The following is a 26,366-nucleotide window of genomic DNA, read 5'->3' as shown; positions in this document are numbered from 1 at the left end:
GTATATGTCATGTTCATGGTTAGAGTTGGAGGAAGAAGGAAATGATGTAATGCCTCTTAAAGCCTTTACTCTAAACTGGCACACTGTCACTTCTACCCACATGCTGCTGGTCAAAGCCAGTAATATGTCCATGCCCAGAGGCAATGGGACAGATGTATATACAGGCATGTTTTGTTTTATTGTGCTTTGCAGACATTGCATTTATTTATTTATTTATTTATTTATTTAATTTATTTATTTTTTTTACAAATTGAAGGTTTGTGGCAACCCTGGGTCCAGAAAGTCTAGGTGCGCCATTTATGGCAACAGCATTTGCTCACGGCACCTTTTGGTCATTCTTGCAATTTCTTCATGATTTCAACAAACGCTTTCACTATTACTGTATTTGCATTGCTGCAATCTCATGAGAGAACCTTGGCAGATGAGAAGCTGCTTCTTATGGATGAGCAAAGAAAGCGGTTCCTCGAGATAGCATCTACTGGTGAAGAGGCCGTGAAGATGGTTGAAATGACAACAAAAGATTAAGCATATCACATCAGCTTGGTTGATGGAGCAGCGGCAGGGCTTGAGAGGACCGGCCTCAATTTTAAAAGAAGTCCTAATGTGGGTAAAATGCTATCGAACAGTATCACATGCTACCGAGAAATCATTCTCGTAAGGGAGAGTCAATTGATGGAGCTCGCTGCACCGGTGTCTTATTTTCAGAAATTGCCAGAGCCACCCCACCCTTCAGCAACCAACGTCAAGGCAGCCCTTGACAGCCCTCTGCCTTTGCTGTCTGGCAGAGAATGATGCTCGGGAACAGTAATCCAAATGACCACATATATTTGTTAAGGACTCCCCGATACGAGTCTCCATTTATTCTTTTCTCTCTGAACTAATCCCCCCCGCACGGCCGGCCTACTCCTTGGTACCGTGGCTCTCTCTTCAAGCATGGTGGTGTGCTTTCAAATCGCTGTATTTCTGCACACACGATCCCTCTGTCTGGGAGTCTCCCCCCCGCCCCGCCCCCAAATCTATGATCTAGGCAGTCCTACCTCTTTGTTGTCCTTTTACTTCCGTCCCTCTGCTCCTGCTTAGTTGAGGTGCACCTGCACCCCTCTCCAGCCCGGAGAGGCTGGGCTGCTGTGACCTCCAGTACATCTTGTCCCCGCAGCCTAAGCCTTCCCAGACACCACACTGACTGGGTTTTGGATCGCTCCCAGGCTCCACTCTGCCCTCAGAGTAAGTTACATGTTCCTTTACGTGACATCCAAGATCCCGCACGAGCCGCTCTCTGAACAGCTTTCTTCCCATCACCCTATCCCTTCGACTTTCTGCTCCAGCTTCAGGGATCTCCTACAGTCCCTGACACCCTCTCCTGGCTTTATGCCCCTGGGCTTTTTCCCATGCTGCCCCCTCTGCCTGGAACCCCTTCCTCCCTTCCTCCCCAAATCCACCTGCAGACTCCTACTCATCCTTCAAGACCCAGCTCAATCATCATCCTCTTGGTGAAAAGGCAGTTTCTTCATCCTGCCTCCCGGAAATTCGGCCCTCCCCCGCCCCCCGCTCCCCCTCCCCCGCCACCCTGGGCATCCTGGACTTAACATTCCCTCACGTGTGGTCCTTTCTTCCTTTCTCTGTGAGCCACAGGAGCCAGAGGGCACGCTGCACACGACCACCGCCCTCTTAACTGACCTGCTCCGGTGGTTAAGTGTGGCCTCCGGAGGCCCCCTGCTGAGTGTGCACCCTTAGTAGCTGTCAGGCCCGAAGCAAGACCCCTCACCTCTCTGCCTGGGCTGAACGGTCGGCTCACAGGAGCTTCGTCGCGCCCCTCGGAGAGGGAGGCCAGGTGGGTTAGTTTGGGAAGTCACACTGATAGAGAGTCCGGTCCGTGTACTAAAAGCAAAGGGGTCATCATTTAGTATACTCAACCCAGAATAACTTCGAAAAGGCCTTTCCGTTCGAAAAAGAGGAAGTAAAAAAATGTCGTTTAAGTCTCCAGCCAGAGAGCTACTCTCCGCTCGGCTTGTCCAAACCCAGCGTGGAGGCCGCAGAGGTCGGCTGCATGCAATCAGACCCAGCCGGGGGGAGGGGGGGGGAGGGAGCTGCCAGGACGCGGGCGCCAGCAGCCACTGTGCTCATTTTTATTGCCACATAGAGTTTCCGTGAGGGAGAGGTGGTGATGGCTGGTGGTGGGATGGAGACCCCACGCCGTGCGCTCACGTTTCTGGGCGCCGGGGAAAGCCCGCGCAGGCATTCCCCGAGGGAGCTGGGTGGTGGGCATGTGCTTCCTGTGGCTCCTCTCTGAAGCCACGTGTGCTTGGCAGATGGCAATGGCAGGAGAGAGTGTGGTGCTGCCCCTTGAGGCAGGTCCCAACTCAGGGGAGTGAGTGATCTGAGAGGGAGGAGGAGGGCCCAGGCAGAGCATGTCTGGGAAGCCGGGGGCAGAGCGGGGTTCCCGGGAGGATGTTGGCAAGAGGGTTGAATGGCACTGAGAGGCTGGGTGGGGAGAATGAGCCCTGGAAGGAGGTCAGCTGGCTATGGGTTGACAGCAAAACCCCGGGGAAACAGAAAAATAAGTATGGAATTATTATAATTGGGGTTGTCTACGCGAGTCGGCAGTTTGAAGAGTGAGGTCGTGTTTCCATCTTGTTTGAGCATCACAAAAGCACTGTGAGGGTCAGAAAATTAGAAATAATTCCCCTGCGTTATGTGGGGGGAAACCGAAGGATGGACTTCTAATGTTTTGGCCAAAGTCTCTCAAGAATGAATGGCAGAACGAGGGCACGGAAGCCAGGTCCGGACTCCAAATATAGTATGGCCTGGAGACCCTGGCAGGGGGCAGGCAGGGAGAGCAAAGGTGGTTCCGAAGGCTCAGGGATGCTGGGCCCCAGATCCATGTCTCGCCCAGGACAGGGCTCCTGCCTGGTGCTGCTCAGACAGAAATCAACCAGAGGGTGAAAGGCAGCTTCTGGAAGAGGCTAGGAGAGGGAGGCCAGGTCTTGTGATTAGTTCTTAAGGAAAGTTCTTAATTCCATCCCTGCTCTTGTCTTCAGGACCCTTGCTTTAAATGTCCACTGACGGGCAGGACACTGAAAAGAGTCTGGGCTGAAAGTGAGCTGGCCCAGCCCCATCCTGTACTGGTGCTCCCAGCGGTCGGAGCCGCTGGGGCCTCAGTTTCCCTGTCAGCAAAATGGCCCCGAGGCCGTGATCTAGCAAACTTCTCTCTGAGCAACTCCTGCTGTTAAAACAGCAAGTCCAAACCCCCAGGAAATGAACACTCGAACTAAAAGCCAAAGGGGAGGAGGAGCTGTTGTGCCCGGAGGGAGCCCGAAGTTGTGGCTCCCATTTGCCAGATGGGACACCGGGGACGTGGTTCTGGGAGATGCACCTGTTCCAGAGACTCATGCTTTGAAATTAGCTATTCATTCAGCATTCACTGAGCCACCAGAAATTCACTCACTCATTTACTGACACACCCAGAATACGTTGGGCAGCTGCCGTGTGCTATGCTAGATACCTGAAGGTAGCAGTGAACAGAGACACAGTCCCCGCCCACGGGGACGCTGGGATTCTCTTGGGAGATAGTCGTAAAAAAAAAAAAAAAAAAAAAAAACAACCGCACAGCGAGAGCCATGAAGAAGAGCAGGGTGGGTGTCACGGGGCCTGAACCTGTCGGGGGAGGTAGTCAGCTCGGACTTCCTTGAGGAAGCGCCCTGTACGTTGAGCCCTGTGGGAGTTAGGGGGTAAAGAGGGAAGAGGGTTTCAGGCAGAGGGAAGAAGCTGTGAGAACCAATCATCCTGATATCCCTCTGGCTGTTCCAGAGCCCAGACAGCCTTGGTGGCCAGAGGAGCACAGAGGAGGAAGCAAGCCCGGGACAACGGGCCAGGTGCCCAGAGGGATGACGTTGTTGGGGTTGGTAGCATCTGTGTGCAAAAGCACTGCTGCCCCCCCTCCCTTCTCAGGGAACCACGAGTCCTCAAGTGGCCGGCAGGCTGTCCCTGAGAACGACTTGCCTGGCATCTGTGGGGAAGGCAAAGAAACTGCTCAGAATCAGTGACAGGGGTTCCTGGAAGGGGGGCATGGCTCCCTGAATGCAAGGACTGGTCTTCGTTTGCTCGGTTGACTAACTCTTTCGTGGTCTACACGGTGGTATTTTGCATAGCAAATTCTGTTTTCAGATGTTAGCCAGAGCTGTGCAAAGGAAGGGAAAATTAATGTTCTTATGTGCAAATTTAATTGAGAGCTTGGGAATTCGTTCCTTGGCGTGCAAGTGCTCAGTAAATGTTTGGGGCTGATGTATTGAGTAGCACATGGACCGTGTACTGGTCAGAGATCAGGGTTGCAAGCAAGAGATGGAGATTCTAGCTCGCTGTGGCAGAAAAGGCACGCATTGGAAGGATTTCTTTTATTGCTCATAGTATCCCTGGGAAGGCTAGAAAACCAAGCTGGCAAGAATCAGTAGAAGTTGGGCCGTAGATAACACAGAGTCTTGTATGGCAATTAATTCTAATTTCTTAAAGTGTTTATTCATTTCTGTGAGACAGAGAGACAGAGCACGAGCGAGGGAGGGGCAGAGAGAGAGGGAGACACAGAATCTGAAGCAGGCTCCAGGCTCTGTCAGCAGAGTCCGACACGGGGCTCGAACTCACAGACCGCGAGATCATGACCTGAGCCAAAGTCGGACGCCCGACCGACTGAGCCACCCAGGCGCCCCGCATAGCAGCTAATTCTAGCTCTCGCTGCCCCTGAGGCCGCTGTAACATTTCATGGGCGTCCGAACCTTCGTGCCATTTCTTTAGGATGTAACACCACTAACTGGTCAGGCCTAGGTGACTCACGTGCATTCCAGGTGCATATGGACAAACGGGAAAGTGTCTGGCCTGTTCTGCTCCGGTGGCAGGAGGGGATTCCTGATGCTAAGCTGAGAAGCTGCAGAATTCGCCAAAGCCATGAGAGTTGGGGCCCCCTTAGGGCCATAGAATCCTGCAGGTCTAAGGAGGGCCACACAGCTGTAACTGCGGGCAGGAGAAGGCTTCTGGGGAACTCTTGGAAGGGCAGCCTGGCCTTGGTCAAGTTATTGAACCTCCGGACCTCAACGTTCCCAGGTGTAAGATGGGTTGGTGTGGATTTCAGAGACAAATGTGTCTCGTGACGTGATGCTATTAAATGGCAGCTACCCTTATGATTATTATCAGTGGAAGTCTAGTATCTTCACTCAGCTGTTATCAGAACAGTTATGTATTTAAAGGAAGGAAACCTGACATGAAAATCCAGAAGTAAGACACACACTTCTACAGATTCTCTGCAGGAGTTCCTTTAAATTTTTACCTTCTGGGGCAGCTGGGTGGCTCAGTCGGGTAAGCATCCAACCCTTGATTTTGGCTCAGGTCGGGGCCTTACGGCTTGTGAGATCGAGCCCCGTCTCGGGTTCTCCGCTGACAGAGCGGAGCCTGCTGGGGATTCACTCTCTCTCTCTCTCTCTCTGCCCCTTCCTTGCTCCCACTCGTGCTCTTCCTCTCAAAATAAATAAACACTTAAAAACAAACAAGCAAACAAACAATCAATAAAAATTTTTACCTCCTCGGGACACTTACCACGGGACTTAATTGTATCAAAACCAAATAAACAAATGAACGAATGAATCACCATCTTAGAGACCCTTGATGAATATTGTTGACCAGAGCCGCGGTTTTGCAGAAGCAGACAGATCCGTTTACAGATCCCAGTCTTGCTTCCTCACCGTGGAAACCTTAAAAAGGGAAGAGAATGTTCAGGCCATGTGACTGGAAGCTCCCCGCACCCCCCGCCCCCACAACCCCAGGGGAGTTGGGGCTACACCACACACCCTCTGGCCGGAAGAACACAGACTCCCACGAACACAGAAGGCCCGGATTAGATCTAGACAGTGTGACTAGCTCCCGGAGAATTGAAAGCCCTGCTGTGTGGTGTTTGCCAGTCTCTTAAGTGTAAATGTTTACACCATGACCACGTTCAAGCCGCCACTTGAGGGAGCCTACTTTTCTATCGCATTTCCCGCTATGTCTCAACACAATTGGTGCACATAACCTCAGGAGCATACCATGTAATGAAACAATTAGGAAGCGATGGGTTTTGATGGATACTTTCGTTCTTAATAGGACTCATTTAATTATAAGCTTATACAATTGAATTTTTAATGACGGCTGTATTTAACGGCTCACTTGCCAAATTCCTAAAAATTGAACGGTTGGCCCCTGCAAGCCAACGTGAGCCAACTACAGCACGCTACTGGCTTGGGAGGTCCCTGGGGACCCCAGAGAGAGGCTGGCGCAAGGAGGATCCCCAGACAGCAGCTCCCTCACCCCCGAGTCAGTCTCCAACACGTCGACATCTTTTATTTGCTTTATAACCCTTTCCACCGCCGAGTTTATATTATATTAATATATTAATTAATTTTGATACTATTACCAAACAATAATATTTAATGAGTAATGTATTAATATATTCTATGTAATATATGTTATATTTCCACTGAAACTATATATCCTTAATTATTTGTTAATTACAACTATTAATTTTATCTGCTTACCAACTGGAAGGTGAGCTCTGTGGGAATAGAGTACTTACCTCTTTGGTTCGCTGTCGAGTCCTGAGTGCATCGATGTAGCAGGCCTTCAGTAACCATGGGTCCGTTGAACAAATGGAAGTAAGTCAAGGAGCCTTCAAGGGTTCAAATCCTGCCTCTGCTATAAGAGTCATCTTTTCGTGAACCTTTTCCTTCATCTGTGAAAGAAAAGGATTTGGGCGGAGGCCCCTAAGGTTCCCTTCAGCTATAAAAAGGCTCGATCCCTGAGAAAGACATCCCTTCCGAACATGGCTGCCAAACAGAGGTTCGCAACTGAGCATCTTCAAGGGTAGGAGCTAGTGCCTGGGTTTTGAGGACCGTCGGTTTTATTCTTTTCCTCTGTGGACAGCTTTTTAAAACACTGAGTGCCAGTGACTCTCCTTGAGCAGCCATGACTGGTCCCTGCCCAGCCCTCTGGGCTCTGCTGAGAGCCAGTCGCTGCCTATTCAGTGGCAACAGATATTTCGAGACCCATTGCATTTGCCACTGGGTGAAATGCTCTCGGGTCAAGACGGGCAGTCTGCCTGGGTGAGTCGTTCTAGAAAGATAGGAGCCCAGAACTCCACCTTGGACACAGAGCCCACTGGAGCCAAGTTGGGCAGCTGCAGGAGACAGAGCAATGACCCTGTGTCTCCTGCACCATGCCTGATGCCTTGATGTGGAAGAACCATCCTTCTTTGTGACTAATCCTCCACGGATGATATTTTGTTAAAATACAGCCAATTGAACATACTCTCAACTTGTCTGCCTCCTCACGGAGGAAAAAACGGCATCCTTCTGCGGGCCACGCTTTGAGAGCCACAGCCCTGGGGGACGTAGGTCAAGGCTCCTTTTCGTTCCCACAGCGGCTGGCAGAAGCAGGTATTTTGTGTCCTGCCTGTGCTGGGGAGGACACTGAGGCTGGGCCGGGTTCTGGGATCTGCTTCCTCTGAGGGACGGGGCTGCCGCCGTGGTCCTCACGGCCGGCCTGGTCCGTGTATGGGCAGGGCGAGAAAGGGAAGTGATCCAGAAGCCAGGGTGATGATAAAAAAAACAGCTCACACTTACTGGCCACTTATTCACGTCAGATGCTGTCTAGGAGCTCTACAGGAGCCCTGCCTGTTCCTCATCGAGAAACCCCAGTTTTACAAATGAGGAAACTGAGGCACAGAAAGATTAAGAAATTTCCCAGGGCCACCCGGTGAAGGAGAGATTTGATTCTCAGATACGGGCAGGGGGCGATGGCCTTCATCATGGCACCACACCGCCTCCCGGAAGAAAAAACAGAGTGGGCAGGGACGTGGCACAGTCCCGAATTCAGTCCCCTTACTCGACAGATGGGGAAACCCAGGCCCAGAGAGGGGCGTGAGCCAGAGCCTAGGTGTCCTGCCCTCCACCTTCTACTCCGTCCCGGGATTCAGTGCCTTCAGAGGAACGGTCACAGGGACGCCCTCAAGACTGTTAATCTGCTCATTCTGGGTTGCACGGCCCCTGCGAATGCACCAGGGTGGGGGTGATGTAGGGGGCCCAGGTAGACACCAGCAGTGCCCTCCGCCTACACTGTTGGAGAAATGTCTTTGGCACGGACTCTCAGCTTCGGTAGAAGGTTCAGAAACTCGTCGTTCCCCCAGTCACCCGCCCAGGCTTCAGAGAAACAAGCCGCTCATCAGCTCCTGGATGTCACGTTTCCTGTTTGTGTGCCCGGAATGAGGTACAGCTCTTGGTGAAAGGCAAGGGGAGGGGGGAGCCTTGTTACTGGAATTACCATTGTCAGTGATGAGAAGAGCCTAGAAGGCTGTACCTGAATGCTTCGTTCTGTAGCTAGGGACACTGAGGCCCGAGAGTGTAAGAACCTGTTCTACGAACTTGTCCAGAGAGCTGGAATCACAATGGTTGTAGGTTTGGGTTTGGTTTGTCCTTTGTTCGTTTGTCTGTTGAGGTGATAAAATCATAGAATGTGTGAGCTGGCAGAAATCTAAGAGGTGCCCCATCCACCTCCCTATGTTTTGCAGATGAGAGCCTGAGGAGGGGGTGGGGATGGGAGGGCACTTTCTGAAGAACAGAGCCCTGAGGAGAACTCGCTTTTTGAGTCAACATACAACAAATGCCATTGACTGCCGCCTCTCTGCCAGCTAATTAATCTCCGTCTCATGGAGAGATGTGTGTCAATCAAAGAATCACACCTAGGTGTCCAAATAGGGGTCAGTGCCCCAACGGAAGGACGTAGGGTGCTACAAAGGAGCGTAAGAATAGAACGGGGAAGCCTTCCCTTGGGGGGTGACATTGTCATTGAAGCTTAAGGACCGGAAGGAGGGTGCATGGGTGTGAGGGGGCCGGGAAAGGTGTCTCAGGCGGAGGGGTGAGCCGGTGGCAATGTCTTGAGGCAGGAAGTGCCTTATTTTGTACATGAGAACGCCAAAGCCCAGAGATTGGAAGTGAACCTAGTGTAGTGCCTCAAAGAATTTTTCTTCCTGTCCCCTCCTCACCTTTTCTTTAAAAAAATTTTTTTTTTCTTTTAAGGAGAGAGGCAAGAGACTAACACCTAACTAAACAAAGGACTTTGTGGCAGAGCTGGAATTATCAGCCCCCCCTCTGCCATTTCACGCCAAGGGAGTTTGAGAAAACCCTGTATCTGGTTATTCCCCAACTGTGTGCCTTTGAAAAAGACAGACAGCCTCTTTGAGCTTCTGTTTCTTCATCCGTGAAATGGAGCCCGTCTTCCTTCTCTGAGGATTTCACCCAGACTCCCACGAAAGAGCTTTATGCTGGCCAATGTGGGAGCTAGAGCTGGGCTCCATGGGGCTGCTGGGCTCCCTTCGCCTGCCTTCCAGGGCCATCCTTGAACCCCAGGTCTGAAAGAGCCTCTCTTCTCCCTACTGTTTTACCGTGATTCTAAAACCTGCCACTCGGCATTAGCTACCTTTGGCACTACTCTTCAACATCCCACCGAGACACGCGTGAATCTTGAACAGTGAACTAGGGTGCAAAGGAAGAAGCTTGTGAGCACCTACCATGCACCCAACACCTCAGTGACACTTTACACAGGCGACATCGTTTAACCCCTACCATAGCCCTACAAGGTGGGTGCCTTTCTTCCCATTGGTTGGGTAAAGACACTGCCTGAGGTCACATGGCCAGTGAGGAAGCACTCTGTGGGCAGGCAGAGGGCCCAAGAGCCAGGAAAAGTGGACCCAGGCGGTCTAGGGCGGAGGGCACCCTGGCAGGTAGACACATTGGCTGCCTTTCCAACCATTAATATCCTTGGAATATTTGGTCAACATTTATGTGGGGGGGGGGGGGGGGAGATGATGGAGGGGGTGGATTTGCAGTGAACACAAAGGGCCTCTTCTGGATTCTGAATCCTTTCTACCCAAGGACATCTTCCAGAAGCAGACGGGATAGAAATTCACTGACGAAGTCACTTCCCCAGCTGCAGTGCCTTACTGTCCTGGGGAAAACGTTGGCTGTCTCCCACTTTTCTGCAGCTTTCTTTCTCTCTTCAGTTTGCATTTGAGTATCTCCAAGCCAGACAGCTTCTTGGGAAGCTCATTAGAAGATTTATTTGGGTTCCGTTTTTATTTGAAACTTATTTAAATATAGATGAGGACAACTAGTCTTAAAAAGGGGAGGCAGTCTGCCTGTCATTTATTTTGACTGAGCAGCTTGGTGTATACTTGAGTTGGCATCCTTGAACTTGGCTCCTTGTATTAAGTACATAAAGTATTGCTCCCATTTACGTAAAGGACAACAAGGCATTTTTGGGAAGTGTCAGAGAACCACCAGAATTGTTTAATTAAGTAGCTGTGTGTCCGGTTTCGGGAGTAATTTATTCTCGTTGTAGAACATTTGAAAATGCAGAGAAGTGGAAAGAATAAAGTGATCAGTCTGCCACAATCTCGTCGCACACAATTCACCATTGTCACCATGCCAATCTAGTTCTGGCTGGTATTTTTTTTTTATTGTGGTGAAATATACATGACATAAAATTTACCATTATAACATTTTTTGAGTGTACCATTCAGTAGCATTAAATACACTTGCATTATTGTGCAACCATCCGTACTGTCCACCTCTGGAACATTTCCATCATCCAAAACAGACGCTCTGTCCCCCGGAAGCAATAAACTGCTCATTCCCTCCACACCCCAGGCCGTGGTATCCCCCACTCTACTTTCCACCTCCAGGAATTTGACTACACACCTCATCTAAGTAACATCATCCAGTGTTCGTCCTTTTGTGTCTGGCTTATTTCACTTGGCACGTTTTCAAGGTTTATCGCCGTTGAAGCGGGTGTCAGAATCTCGTTCCTTTTCAAGGCTAAATAATACTCCGTTGTATGTATACACCATATTTTGTTTATCCACGCATTCGTCAGTGGACTTCTGAGTTGTTTCTACCTTTTTGGCTATTGTGAATAATGCTGCCTAGACATTGGTGTACAAATCTCAATTTGAGGAGTCTCCGTCCTCAATTCTTTTGGGTATAGAGAATTCCATGTTTAATTTTTTGAGGAACCACCATACTTGTCCAGTAATTCTGATGTATTAGATCCAGAGCTGAGATCATAGCCTTTGTGCAGTTTGGTATCTGGCTTTCTCATTTAACGTTCCATTTTATTACCTATTCTTCAAAAACATTTTTTTAAGTTTGTGTAATATTCTATTGCATTGCTATCCACATTTCCCCCCTCCACTCATTGATTTCTGGACCACACCAGAAGATTTTAAATCGTGATGGTCAAATAAAGAGCCTGGTAAGCAGGCTCCATGCTGTGTCCACACCTGTTTGAGAAATATTCAACAAAGGTAGGTTAACTGCCTTTAAGGAATTTAAAAATTTCTCTTCGGGGATTCTTGGATGATCAGCCAATTCAGTGGTTTTAAAAGTTTTTTCTACTCCAGGTAGCCAGAGTGCCTGGGTGGCTCAGTTGGTTAAGTATCCGACTTTGGCTCAGGTCACGATCTCACGGTCTGTGGGTTCGATCCACACGTCAGGCTCTGTGCTGACAGCTCAGAGCCTGGAGCCTGCTTCAGATTCTGTGCCTCCCTCTCTCTCTTTTCCTACCCCGCTTGTGTTCTATCAAAAAATAAATAAGCATAAAAAAAAAATTTTTTTTTAAAGTTCTTTGTAGCCACAGTGCCTGGGTGGCTCAGTTGGTTAAGCGTCCAACTTTGGCTTGGGTCATGATCTCGCAGTTCATGAGTTCGAGCCCCGCGTCGGGCTCTGTGCTGACAGTGCGGAGCCTGGAGCCTGCTTCGGATTTATCTCCCTCTCTCCCTACCCCTCCCCTGCTCACGCTCTGACTCTGTCTCTCAAAAATAATAAATTAAAAAAAAAAAAAGTTCTTTGTAGCCAAGGAAACTTTACTACAAACAAAATGGTGCATAGAAGCACAGCATATAATAGCAAACAGATAAAAGGGAAGATGAACTAAAGAAGTGTGGATGGGGGCTCAGAGTTCTGCTCTCTCGGCACCCCATCTCCCCCTCTGTGGTGTCTGAGGCACTTTGGGAGATTCACGGGTTCTCCAGAAGAAAATTTGAAAAACCACCAGGCTGACCCGGCGCCTTTATTTTAAAGAAGGGATGACATCTCGGGACTGGAAGGGACTTACCTGAGGTCAAGTTCATTCTTGTACTCATTCATTTTTTTTTTTTTTTTCTCAACATGTAGCACCTACTGCCTGCATGTTGGAATCACTTAAGAAGCTTGTAAAAATAAGGTTCCGGGGAGTCTTCTGGACTCCAAGGCAGTAGATGTAGGGAGACACCAGGACTGGATTCCTTGCTCCGCAGTCCACACTGGGCAATGTGGGGTGCTCACATTCCAGCCCCCTGCATTGTCGCTTGCTTGTCCTTCAACCCTGAATGCTGTTCCCCACCCACTCACCCTTTGAGGCCCAGTTCAAACGGAGCCCCTTCCTCTTTGAAGCCTGGCTGCCCAGCCCCATGCAGACGGCTTACTCCTTCCCCTATGGCCCTAGAACAGAACACATCACTTCCATCCTTACTCGCACTGACTTCTTTTTGTCGCAGGTAACAAATAGTTCATTGCTTCCAGCACCGGCTCCCCGACCAGTATGTAAGCTTGTATGGTCTCTGCATCCCCCACAGTTCCGGGCACACACTGGGTGCTTTGTGATTATTGACTGGAATTGGATCTGATACACACCCCGTATTTGGAGGATAAAAAAATCAGCTAGCAACTTATGGAAGGTCATGTAGCCCATCAGAGCAGTGTCTGGACTGGCACCATGTGTCCTGAGGCTCAGCACTCGGCACGGGCCAGCTGGCAAAGAGGACAGCTGTCTGGTCTGGGCAGGGAGCGTTGGCTCCGGCTGCCTTATCCCCGAGTCCGATAATAGCCCGGATTTTCTGAAATCTAGCAAGTTCTGCCTGGCTTGTGATTCAGTGTGCCTGTTTGGACGCCTGCAATTTACTTTATAAACCGTAAGCATATAGAGGATGGGATATCACGTTAGTGCTATTTAGACTGAGCCAGTGCCCAGATGCTAAGAAAACAAGTCTAACGGGGGAAGGCCAGCTAGTCAACCCTCAAGGAGGCATAGTCTGGGCCTAAGGTCAGCCAGCATTATATCCAGAGGCAGCTGCTACAAACCCTCCTATGATCCCCATTTGTGATCCACAGCTGATGCTTTTCTAATGAGCACACTGGACACTAAAAACTACGGTGTTTTTTTTGGGCGGGGGGAACAAGTGACTTGTTTATTACGATGAACGTTATCCAGGGGCTCATGCTGCTGACATCAGAGTATTTATGCTAGTTAGGTATTTATGATGTGCGGATGGGCTAAAGTATCGATTATTCTCTCCCTAACCTTGGGTGAAGATGTCGTAGGGTCCCTTACCCAGCCAGGAGCTCCGGGTTCTGCGGGATCGCTGGGGACAGAAGCCTGCCTCTGGAATCCTGGCAGCCACCTTTGCCATGGGCGCCTTTGGCATCCGGAGAAGTCCATAGACTCCTTCTGAGAATGTTTGAAAATATAAGAAATAAAATAAAATAAATGAGATTATAGAAGAAATGAGTCGAGTTGAACTCTAGTTATGAAAATATTAATAGTCGGCGTTGAATTTCAGCCCAGCCCAACGGAGATCTTTTCTCATCTGCAAGATGGGGATGATTTTGGCGCCTGTCTTCACAGAGGGCCGTGGGAATTGAGTGGTGGGTGTCCCGTGCTCAGAACACAGCTTGGCACGTTGTGTGCGTTCAGCACAAAGAGTAGTGTTTGTGGTTGCTACTACTGCTGTTATGAACTATTATATAAAATACAGATTCCTGCCCTTCAGGAGCTCACAGTCTGGATTGGGAGAGTAGGTCTGTGTGAACTAGTAATTAAAAGGAGACGTTAAGGTGTAGACGAAAAGCCCGATGAAGGGCTAAGAGGAGCCCAAAAGGGAGTGACGTGGCTTCTGGCTAAAAGAGTACCAGGTAGCGGCCAAGCTTTGGGGCCGGCCAGGCTTCGGTTGGTTCTGGCTCTGACCTTTAGCTGTCGGAGCTGGGCAAGCGGTACCGTCTCTCTGGGCCTCAGTTGTCCTTCTCTGTAAAATGTAACAGGAGAATCTACTGTACAGGATGTTGTGAGTTCCACCTCCTCTCCTCCAATGATGGATTGGTTAAGTCACATGTCCTTTACTGCATGGACCACATCCCCCTGCTCGTCTTTCTGGCCCACCCGCCCCGGCCGGTTCAATCCCTGACTGCAACGAATCAGGCAAGTTTCCATCTCTGCCACTGTCCCCGGGCTGGTGAATGGGACCGGGTGGCTGGCTCAGTGCCAACCCCAGCAGGCTTACAGTGCTGCTTGGCACCCTGTGCCCTTACCTCCCAGCCAGTGTCCCCTCCCAGTGTCCACGGCACCTGCTGCTAACCCGGAGGGCTCTCAGGCTACAGCCCCACTTGCTCTTATCAAGTGATCAGCTTCTTCATAGGAAAGGAAGGCCTTAGAGAACAGCACTCTCAACTTCCTTCTCATTCTTTTCAAATGTAGCTGAATGCTCACCTGTCTTCGGGTCTTAAGGAGAAAATCTCCCCAGGACATTAGAGAAATGTTCTTGCCTCCATTTTACTTGCCTTTGTTCATGCATGGCCCTCACTGATGAGGACAGTGAAGGTTTCCCAGAGAAGAAGGTAGACCTAGAGAAGCTCCTGCTCTGTGTGAGATGGGCAGTGTATCAGTCAGGATGGAGCAGGTTATACTGCAGTAACAAACAGCCCCTAGATCCTAAGGCCCAAACCCATAAAGGTTGATTTCCTACTCTCATGGATATGAGCATCCTGGGCCAGCTGATGGCTGTGCCCTTCACTCACAGACCCAGCCTGATGGAACACCTTCTTTTTTTTTTTTTTTTTTTTTTTAAGTTTATTTATTTATTTTGAGGGAGAGAAAGAAAGCATGAGCAGGGGAGGGGGCAGAGAGAGAGGGAGAGAGAGAGTCCCTAGCAGGCCTTGCATTGTCAACGCAGAGCCTGCCATGGGGCTCGATCCTATGAACCCTGGGACTGTGACCTGAGTCCACATCAGGAGTCAATGCTTAACCAACTGAGCCACCCAGACGCCCCTGATGGAACACCTTCTTGTATGTACTCTGGAGCACAGAGAAAAAAGAGCCCTAGGAGGTCTTGGCAATTGAATAGCCCACTCTTATTATACTGGTCAGACTAGTCACTAGTCTCTGACCCCAAGGGCCCCAGGAAATGAAATCCTACGGTGAAGGGGGAAAGCTGGACATATTTGGTGGAACAGCATTAATGACTACCTCAGTGGGATATTCCCTTCTGTGCCTGAGGTTAGCAGCCTGGGTCGTGCAGACAGAGCCTTGTGAGTGCAAGGAAACCACACCCAGAGCAAAAACCCCAAAGCCACTTCTCAGCCGGCTGCAAAACTGACAACATCTCGCGGGGAACAAAAGCAGAAGCTCAGAGAAGAAGCTGTGGCCACAAAGAGGGCGGGTGATGCTTCCCTGAGGGCTCTGGGCCTTAAATTCGTGGGGAAGGCAAAGGCAACAGGGTCGGATTGGGGAATTGATGCCACATTTGTCGTAACAGACCCATGCGATGCTTCTTAAGTGGAGCTCGTAGTCAGGTGGTTTTGCTCCATTTCTGAGCTCTTTTTACGTTTATGCTTCAGTGAGGATGTTTTTTCTAAATCGGATGCCTCGCTAGCTTCAGGCCATCCGGTGCTCACCTCTTCCCAGCACCGTCTCTGTGCTCACATCAGCAAGCCCACCATGGCCTCCCCGAATCGTTCAAGAACAGTGGAGCCGGGGAAAGGGAAGGACAGTGATGTGGCCATTCCTGGCAGAGGCTTCTGGGGTTTTCTTGGCCACAGATAAGGAAACTTGGGAAGAAGACGGTTGAGTGCAGCCTCCAGCCCCTCCCTCAGCCCTTCGATTTCCTGTGCTGTGGTTACAAGGCATCTCATCCTGGAGAGATGCCAGACACCTGGGTACCAGCTTTGGTCGCCTTACTTCATTGCCAGGTGGCCCTGGATCAGTCATTTATCACCCTTGGAGCCTCAGTTTTCTCATCTAGAAAATAAAGCAGCTCGGGGTGGCTGGGTGGCTCAGCCGGTTAAGCATCGGACTTCAGCTCAGGTCATGATCTCACGGTTTGTGGGTCCGAGCCCCACGTCGGGCTCTGTGCTGACGGATCCGAGCCTGGAGCCTGCTGGGGATTCTGTGTCTTGCTCTCTCTCTGCCCGTCCCCGGATTGCACTCTGTCTCCCTCTGTCTCTCAAAAATAAATACATGTTAAAAAGAAAAGAGAAAAATGAAGCAGCCCAGAAGACTTGGGGGGCATGCTTGAGAGTAGAGTGACCCTGGTCAGTAAGGATGTTCCTGCAGCCACATGGGAAAGGTGGCCTGTGAGATTGTTTTTTTCTGATTCCGCTGGAAATCCATGCAGCTCAGAGTAAGGGAGTGACTGAATGTTGGGGGGCTCCTGTGTCTTTTCTGTCTCAGGACATTCCCCTCAGTTGCAGAATGCCTTTCGTGGCATGACGCTTGGTTTCTGGGCTCAGCCTTGCACTGGCGCTCCATGACGGAGAGGCCATATTGGCTAATCCTTGTAGACCTAGTGGGCCGAACAGTGCCTGGCACGCGGTAGGTGCCAATATTGGCACGAAATAAATGCTTATTTAATGAACGAATAAGCAAGCGGATACACAATTCCCTCCACTTTGACTGAATCAGTGACTTTCAGACTTCCTACGGGGAAGAAGGAGGTTGGAGAAGGCCTTGGCTCCACCCAAAACCAGCTTCCAGGACAGTCACCTTGGCCAAGTCACCTGCCTCCTCCTCTGCCGGTGGAAAAGAGCAGCGCTTACCCTGCTTCGTGGGCTGGGGAGGCTCCAGCAGGTGGGAAGATTTTGAAAATGCCCCACGCAAAGGAAGGGCTGGTGGTTTTTAGGACACGGGAACATGGTATACTCTTTGGGGACACAGAGCAGGTGATGCCAGAGCCTGTGAGGGGGAGGTTTCTGGAATAATCATTATTAGGAGTGGAGTAGCTGCCATTTACTGGGCACCTATTCCAACGTCAGGCCCTATGCCTGGCGCTTTATGCGCGCCATCCCGTTCACCGTGGTCGAAGAGAAAGGCAATGTTACTCTCATTTTACAGAGGAGAGAGACCAAGTCTCAGAAGGCTCGCATGATTTGCACAAGGTCACCCATTTAGTCAATGCCGGGCCTGTCTCACTCAAATGCAGGCTTTCACCTCTGTGCCACGCTGCCTCCTACCACTATGACGAGGCTGAGACAGACCTTGTGTCTTAGACATCAGTGATGATAACACGAGCTCCCTCTTCCTAAGTACCTGCAAGGAACCAGGAGCTTTACACACATCGTTGCTCATCCTTTCAACAACCCAAGGAGCAAGGAATCGTCCCTGTTTTACAGATGAGGAAGCTGAGGCTCATAGAGTGTAAGTGATTTATCCAGGGCCAAAATAGCAAAAAAAAGTCAACAGGGCTGGGATTTGAGTCCAGACCTGTCTCATTCCAAGAACAGGAGAAGAAAAAGCCACCTCAACTAAAAGTTGTTTTGTTTCATTTTTTAGCTTATGGCTAGAGTTCCTGGAACCGCACCTTTTGAGATTCATTCTTGGAAGTTTCAAGCCAATTTATTACAAGAGACCTAAGAAAACCTAATGTTGGGGCGGGGGCGGGGGGTGGAATAAGGCAAAACAACCTCAGGATTTTCCAGTAAATTCTTAGCCTCTGAATACCTCCTGGCCTGCACAGAGGAAGGAGGGAGCAGTCAAGGTGATCCCAGCCAAGGCACTGAGCAGGACAGGTTGAGGGCAGGGGTGGAGCAGAAGGGCCCCTGGAAGGACTCGGCTTGTACCACCTCTGAGCAGCTGCAGGAAAGACTCTGGGCGCCGGAGAGGGGGATCCTAAGAGACCAGCAGGTGGTAAACACAAGCCCCGGATCCTAGCTGGAAAGGATCTTGAAGAGGACGTCATTGAACTCTCTTTATTCTATTGAACAGGCGTTACATCATAGTGACCCTATGATTTATCCTCCAGACTGGCACACTTTTGAAAGTGCGAGGGGACACTAAAACATCGACCTGTTAACTTCTCCCCGACGGATATAAACCAGAACCATCCTAGGGAAAGCAGTGTGAATAGTCACCCTGATTTTGCAGGGCCTTTCTTGCCCACACCAGGCAAAGGCAAAGGCTGCAGAAAGGCAAAGCACAGGTAGTGGAAATAGGAGGACGGTAAAAACAGAATAAAGCAACAGGAGAGGGACCCTGGTGTGGTCAGGAGCCCTGACTTCGGCCGGTGGACGTGTGTGAGGGCCAGCCTGGGTAGTCTGATGGCAGTAGCTGACGCCTACAGATGGCATCTGGGCATTTGTGGACACACATGTCCCTCTCAGCAGACTCGGACTTGAAAAGTGGAGGCAGTGGGTCTCATTCATTCTGTGCGGCGTGTGTCCCCGTCCCAACGCGGTGCCTGGTACCAAAGAAGTGCCCCCAAATGTCTATTGATGGAATAAATGCTGGTGGCATGGCCAGGGGAGATGGGGTGTGCGGAGGAAAGGGTCGGCAGCTCTGTCTCTGAGGACCTGTCAGGTTCAGGGGGGGAAGACACGGCTGCACGGACAGGCAGAGCTTATTGGCTGCGTGATCTTGTCCGGGTTCCTCAACCTCGGAGCCTCGGCTCCCTGGCCGAGATGGAGAGGATCGTCGCTGACCACAGAAAGGGTCCAGTGAAATGGTGTATGTAAATGAATGGTGGCCTTTATTGCTGTGATAACGTTCTGGGAAGCAGGGATCAGTTCCACACTGAAAAGATGTGCCTTCGAATCAGGGAAGCGTAGAGATGGGGCAGAGTTCCCGCCACTAGAAGCCTCCAAGCAGAGGCTGCCTGGCGTGGATGCCGTAAATGGGTGGCCACCTTTGGGAGGTAGGCTGGGCTAGCTGGACACAGCGGGGCTGGGACTCAAGCCGGCCCCCTGAGAGACAGGCTCTGCCCTGGGAGCGAGAACAGGACCCAGGCAGAGACAGGCCTGCAAACATTCCCTTCTCTGCCTGTGAAATGCTTCCTTGCTGGTTCCAGGGCCTCCCGTGGTGGCCGAGGGAGGAGAAGACCGAGTGGAACTTGCCTCTCAGAGGTTCTGATGCTCTGATCGCAGCCAGATAAAGCCTTGGATTAGGCACACCTGTTGGCTCTGGCCTCCTACCCAGAGGGCCCCTCCTCCACCCACAGGCTGGGGCCTCCCCTTCTGTGTCCCCTTCTGTCTGAAAGCACCAGCCACCCCTGTGCAGAGGCCTGCAGCCAGGGTCCGTGGCAGGCCTTGAGGGGTGCCGAGACCCCCCAGAGCTGGGGTGCAATGCAGAGTAAGAGACACTAGCCCAAGCTTTTCATCTGCCAGGAGGCGGAGGGCGGGGGGAGGCGGGAGCTGGAGTGGGAAACAACCGTGTACACTCCAGGAGAGCTGCCTGGAGTCGGAGGCGGAGCCGGGAACGGAACCTCCCTGCCTGGCACTCCCTGGAAGCCTTGGAGAGCAGCAGCTTTGCCCACGCACGTGTTTGTGGCCATCTCCTCCCTAGGTGGGGGCTCAGAGGCGGTCAGATGGGAGCGTGGCGCCAAGCTGAGAATCCAGACGGGCTCCCCAGACTCAGCTCGCAGCCCTCACGCTGCTCTCTTGGCTGTACTGAGTCTTGTCTGGCTTTCGTGATTCCTTTTTTTTTTTTTTTTTTTAAGTTTATTTATTTACTTAGAGAGAGAGGGAGGGAGAGGGGCAGAGAGAAAGAGGGAGAGAGAGAATCCCAAGCAGACTCTGCACCGTCAGTGCTGAGCCTGACGCGGGGCTCGAAGTCACGAACTCATGAGATCATGACCTGAGCTGAAATCAAGAGTCAGACGCTCAACCGACTGAGCCACCCAGGCGCCCCCATGATTCCTTTTGTTCCTGGCTCCACCCCCTACCTCCTTGCGGTGCCCCCCCCCCCACCCTGGCTTCAGGGCAGTGCCTGTTAGGGACGCCCCCTTTGTCCTCTGTGCTTCCCCTGCCTCAGCACCCAGCGGACCTGCCCGCTCTTGCCTGCGTACTGACAACTCCCAAATCAGACTCCTCCCAGCCTCGCCGCTGAGCTGGTTCCAGCGGGTTCTTCGAACCCAATGCGTCTAGAACGGGGTTCACCAGTTCCCCCCACTCCCAACCTTACACACCATTCTTTAGTAGGAACATCGTTTCACTCCGCCATTTACCCAGAACTTGCAGAGCTTTGCAACGTCAGCCAGCACCCGGAACACCAGATTCCTCGTGCAGACACTCATCCTGGGCCCGCACTGCCCACCGCAGGGTCCACGCCTGGAGGGGCATGAACGACACCCACGTCTGCCTCGCTCTCTTCACCCTACTGCTCACTGCGATTATTGCTCTCATCACTGCCTTCCATTTTTGGAATAGTTAACATTTATTGAACACAAAGGTGCCCAGCGCGTGGACCAGGCATGCGTCGTAGCCTACAGGGCCGCGTTGAACATGGGCTGATGTCATAGGCACTTTCACTTTGGGCCAAAACATACGGAAGTATCTGCGCATGGACTTGACATTCTGGGAGGAGAAGAACGATATTTAAAAGATAAATAAGGAACCTATGAGAAGAAGGTCATTTTAAATCCGGGAGTTGCTCACCGACAAGGCTGACACTTAAGAGAAGTTGAGGGAGAATTTACTTCATGTAATCCAAGCCCTCAAGGTGCCCTTTCCTTCATTTATCTCAGACAGCTGGTGCTTTCTTATCTTCCAGCAACTTCCACTGTCTAGGTCTCCGATCTCACCAGGACATGGGCCAGCAGCCTCCCCGTGGGTCTCCCTGGCTGGAGATTTTCCTTCTCCCACCCACCCTCGCCCTGCAGCCCAAGTAACTCTGCAGAGCAAATCAGTAACTCTCTTGCCTAATGTCATTCAAGGGTTCCCCAGAACCCTCAGATTCCTTGGTGTGGTGAGGCTCCGACTCCTGGTGATAAGACTCTGTGTGGCCGTCCAGCTCCTTTCTCCCCACCCACCCACTCCGTCCTCCACCCTTAGCCACTCCGGATTGGAGCTTGTCAGTTTCCCAACTGCCCGTGTCCCCCAAACTTATCCCCAGCCCACGCATCCTGTCTCCTTTGCTTTTGCACAAACGGAAGCACCTCTGCCTGTCCTAGGGGCACCCCTCGATCCTCCCACAGGGATGCTCTTCCACACTTGTCCTGCCCCCTTTCTGAATCTTCAAACCCTCTCTCTCCTCAGCTCTGTCCCAGGAAGGTTTTCCATCCTCAGCCGGCCCCACCAGCTGGCACCCTCTCTCCATCCCTTCCCGGGCAGGCTGCTGGAGAGAGGTCCTTACACTTACTGTTTCATTCCCTCGCCTGTGGTTCATTTCATGGTGCCTGGCTACAGATATAGAAATGGAGGCACAGAGAAGTTAAGCCAGTCGCCCAGGATTGCACAGCATAGGGGGCGGAGCTAGGACTCAAAGCCAGGACTCAAAGCCACCACTCTCTACAGCCCCTCACCCACCCCACGAGGTGAGGGAGGATGATTATCCTTGACACGGAGGGAGAAACCAGCCAATTGGCTCTGTCGCTTACAAGCAAGAATGTCTTTTGTGACAAATTTGGGATGAATCAAACGCTGACAACCCGCAGCCTTTTTGTTCTTTGTCAAGAATACCTCATCCTCAAGGTCAGGATCTTGACCTTCATTGTTTTTCCCAACCGGAAGTGGTCTTGGATGCAAAGCCAGGGATTCCCACACCTGAGCTTACAGCCACCTTGGCCACAACTCTGAGGCCCTGCCATCCTGCCTTGAGGTGTGGCCAGTGGACAGGTACTGAATGCTGGCCGCTAACCGATAGATTCATGGGCTGCCGGGACTGGAAGGAGCCCTAGCGACCATCGGATGATGAGATTAGCCAGCCCAGCCGGCCCGGTGGTGAGCCCTTACCCATGCAGCCCCATGCAGCCTCTGACCTCCTCTGATTAGCGCGTCCGAGGCTCATTTGCTAGGTTCTCTGCCTCTCGATTAAGGAATGACCGCAAGTGTGTGCCCCTTTGTTTTGAGGGTCTGAGCATGACTGTGTCAGGGAAGGAGGAAAACCATGTTGGATCTTTAGAAGTTAAACGTTCTGCCTTCTAGGTTTGCACACTGTGTCGAGCTGTGGTTAACCAGGCTGGAGACTCTAACTCCACCAGCCTGCTGAGTGTTCCCCCCTGGAGGCAGCTTAGGGGAGAAAGCACAGCTCCTCGGACTCGCCCGCTGTGGACCTTGAGCAAATCACTGAGACTCCCAGAGCCTCCTTCTGCTCCCCGACCGCTTTGTGGGTGACCCCGAGGATCACCGAGAGAGGCTGATTTTGCAAATCGTGAAGTGGGAGCCCCTTCTGACCTGTGGGAGGTGTTTGCTTGTGAAAAGGACCGGCTTATCTTAGCGTCTAGGCTCTGCTATCTTTCCCTTTCGCACTGACAATCGCCCCAGATTTCTAGATCGTGTAATGCAGCAAATCCTCCCTGGACCCGTAGGGAGGTGCTCGGTGATGCTTGGTATTTGTGGCGGGGAACCCAAAAGAAGGAAAAAGTAGGGCCTGTGGCCCTCAAGCCAGGGTCAGGGGAAGACAGAATAAGGCAGATAAGGCAGTTTTCAGCAGAAAGTTTTCTGTTGGTTTCTGTTCTTAGCATTCACACAGAAAAGGCGCATTTGTGGTGAATTTTCACCAAGTGGACACCCCTGTGTATCCACTACCCGACTTAAGCAGCAGCATGGCCGGCCCCACAGGAGCTTCTCTGGGCCCCTTCCGAATCTCAGCATCACAGACGGATTTGCCTGTTCTCGAGCTTTACATAAATGGACTCATCCAAGACTTCTTTCTCTGCACGTGACGGGTGTGAGATCCATCCCGTGGCTGCTAACAGCTACAGCTGGCTCATTCTTATTGCTGTGCCTGGAATCCCGCTCTAGGACCTTACCGATCTGCTCTGATGATCGTCTTTGGGGTTGTTTCCAGTTTTTGCTCTGCCGTGAACGTTCCGGTCTGGGTCTCTTGGTGGGCTTATGCGCATTTGCCGTGGTGTCCAGACCGACAGTGCAGTGATGGGTTGCCAGGTGCACTTTTGTTCAGCTTTACTAGATTTAAGCATGTTGTTGGAACTTCAGGTGCTGAACGCTGTGGTCAAACAACTCAGGCCCCCGGAGGAGGGGCTGTGAGATTTTGTTAAGAACAGCAAGCTGCAAGTGGCTAGATGAGGCATCGCTTGGTGGGGCTCCTGGACTTTGGCCCCCTCTCCTAAGTCTGGGGTTGCCAGACTATCCTCGCGGGAGGTGAGGGGTGTGGGGCCCCTCGGGAGGGCTGGGGTTGGGGCGGGGGGCTCTTTGCACTTCCTTTCCCCGCTTAGGCCAAGGCAGTTTGTACGCTCCATCTTGCACGGTGGGGTTCTGAGAATGACTTCCTGTGGGTTTTTTTCTTTTTCTTTTTTTTTTTTAATAAAAGTTTTAGCTGTTTTGACGTTTGAGAAATCCACTGTTCTAAGGTCCTTTCCAGCCGGAAAATTCTATTTTAGGAGCAGGAGGTGGGTGTGGGAAGGGTTAAGCATTATTCAGCCAAAGCGCAGGGTTGGGCCTCCGTGACCTTTTAAAGTTCTTATAGCTCGGTTTTCGATGCGGGAGATCTCATAACATTCTATAAAAATAGTGTTCAAACAAAACAACTTCCGAGGTTCAAAAGATGTGGAGGAGAGGCTCAACCTTGAAGAACATTCAGGTGGCATTTCGACTAGAGTCTTGAGGACTCTCTCCTTCACCCACCCCACCCCTGCATTTTTTTTTTTTTTTTTTTTTTTTTTTTAGACCTCTCATTGGCTGTTCCTTATAGTAGTTACTTGGGGTTGTTTGGATTCAGAACAGTTCCCATTTCTGCCAAGGAGTGGGTGACGTGGGCGGCCTGTGTGTCCCTCTGAAGGGTGGTGGCCTTGCCTCCTCCAACGCCAGGCCTAGTTTGGGCCTGTAGTTTCGCTCGGGGAGGGAGGCCGGGCCGTTCGTGGGCCCAGAGAGAGACGTCTCTGCCTTGGCATGTACCTCGGAGTCAACAGGCCTGATAAACAGCCCACTTCCCGGGGCCAGCAAGGAACAAAGCCCCTGGCTGCTGCGGGATCTGTCTCCCCCCACCCCCTTCCTGAAACAGCTGTTTATTCTTTTGACAGGAGTTGGAACACAGCACCTTCCCCTTCCTCCCGGCCCTGCCTCCTTCTGCAGAGCGAAGCTCAATAGAACTTTGTTGTTCTGCCTTTTACTCTGCGGGGAGAGAAGCAGACGATGAGGTATGTCGAGATGCTGGAATGATTTACTTCTGCCTTGTCGGGGTCCATGGGGGAGTTGCGAGCAGGGTCTGGCAGGGAGGAACCTCGCTCTCCCCTGCCCCTCTTGCTGGTGCCCTCAGTAGTTCTGGAAGAAGATAAAGCCCTTCTCTCCCCCGTCTAGAAGCAGGAGCTGGTGGGATGCTGGCTCAGAGGTTTCACTGTAAGTTCTGCTTTATTTTGCTCCCCCCCGCCGGCAGGACCTCACGGGGCTGTGGCTGGCTGGTGTGGCCACGGCCTGGGGTTTTCTCTACAGGATTCAGAGTGACAATGCGGAGGCAGGAGGGCTCTGGGCTGATGTTGAGGCAGAGCCCCCTCAGGGCAGTGCAGACACTTCGTTTACCTTATTTCTCTTGGAAAAAAACCCTTGCACAGTAACTCCGGAGCCAGGCAGTAAGGAAAAGCTGGCTGGATACAGGCTTCAGATTTCCTGGAGGGGATTCAAGAAAAGGCACCACAAGATGGACTTCAGAGAACAGGTTGTTCCGTTTGTGATGGCTGGAGCGACAATTAGCTGTGTATTTAGTCTGAGACCTGACTCTTTGTTTCCTCCGTCTGTGTTTACTCTGACCCTCATAATGGAAAACATCGCTGGAAGCAGCTTTCTACATATATATTTTTTTTTCCCACAAATTGCACCATGTTTCTTCCAATGGGGAGCTCTTCCCTGTGATGCCCACCATTTTAGCAGGGGGTGCAGAGAAAGTGGCACTCCCCTCCAGAACCCCCCAGCACCACCCCCTTCCAAGAGCTGGGCCTGCGAGGCCAAGGGTCTGCTTTTCAAAGTCAGCACCGCCCCTCCCCCCAGTTCTTCTGGGTGAACGCAGTAACCTCAGTCTGTGTTAAACCTCAGTCTCCGCCACCAAAAGCCACGACTCTGGACTCTGGCCGTGATGAGGGATGAACAAGGGGGGCGGGGGGGCGAGGAAGGCCCCAGCCGACACACAGCAGGCGCCTGCCGAGGCTCAAGCTGGTCCGGGGAAGCTAGTCCCTCAGCGAGTCTAGCCTGTGAGTGGCCAGCTTGGGGTCAGTTGTGACCCAAGCAACTCTCACGTGATAATCAAGAAAGGCAAAATGAGAGGATGTGCCAGAGAGGCCCAGGTGGTTAGTCCACGGGTGAGCCTTCATGCTTATTGAGAAAAGAGTGTTCACAAGGGTGGGCACTGAAGCCCAGCTCCCGGGACTGGAATCCCATCTCCACCGAGTTATGCTGTGTGACATTGGGCATGTTACTTAACCTTTCTGAGCCTCTATTTCCCTATCTTTTTTTAAAATTTGTTTTTAATGTTTCTTTATTTTCGAGAGAGACAGACAGAGTGTGAGCAGGGGAGGGGCACAGAGAGAGGGAGACACAGAATCCGAAGCAGGCTCCAGGCTCCGCGCTGTCAGCAACAGAGCCTGACATGGGGCTTGAACCCACGGACCGCGAGATCATGACCTGAGCTGAAGTCGGACATGTAACCGACTGAGCCACCCAGGCGCCCCTCTGTTTTCCTATCTTTAAAACGGGGATGACACTAGAGTAACTTCACAGGGTAACCGTGGGGCTTAGCGGAGAGACTACTGGGAAAACATTTGGCCCGGGGCCTGGCCTAGTTCCTCTGGGGAGCGTCCAAGGGCCTGAAGTTTATTCCATTTTCAGAGCCGTCTTCAAGAAACAGAAGGCAGAGTTGCACCCACAGTATTAGGCATGGAAGTGAATACTAGGATATGAGAAGAGATACCACAGCAAATAACAAAAACTGACAAATACTTCAAACAGGAAAAGACCCAGGAAAACGACATCATAATAAAATGACATGAAAACACTATAAAAATCATTAGTAGTGCTTAGCTGTCTAATGCACCTGTCATAGTTTGGCTGCATAGTCTTGGATGGCCTCTTTGTGTTAGGATGATTCTGCAGTATCATTTTCAATAGAGACCA

At 51.4% G+C, this 26,366-nt stretch overlaps 1 protein-coding gene across 4 annotated transcripts in view; it reads left to right on the top strand.

Annotated features, from left to right (window-relative positions):
* GGTA1 (glycoprotein alpha-galactosyltransferase 1 (inactive)) overlaps positions 1–26,366 on the top strand; it is a 57,287-nt gene that overhangs the window by 4,580 nt on the left and 26,341 nt on the right. For 2 of the 4 annotated variants that reach the window (XM_042912242.1, XM_042912239.1), the window contains exon 2: positions 24,287–24,403. The gene's annotated coding sequence lies outside the window, so the exon portion shown is untranslated. The other 2 variants (XM_042912241.1, XM_042912240.1) reach the window with 2 other exon arrangements.

Source organism: Panthera leo, chromosome D4 (genome assembly GCF_018350215.1).
Source record: "Panthera leo isolate Ple1 chromosome D4, P.leo_Ple1_pat1.1, whole genome shotgun sequence".
Lineage (NCBI taxonomy): Eukaryota > Metazoa > Chordata > Mammalia > Carnivora > Felidae > Panthera > Panthera leo.
This window is presented reverse-complemented; position numbering and strand designations above follow the sequence as displayed.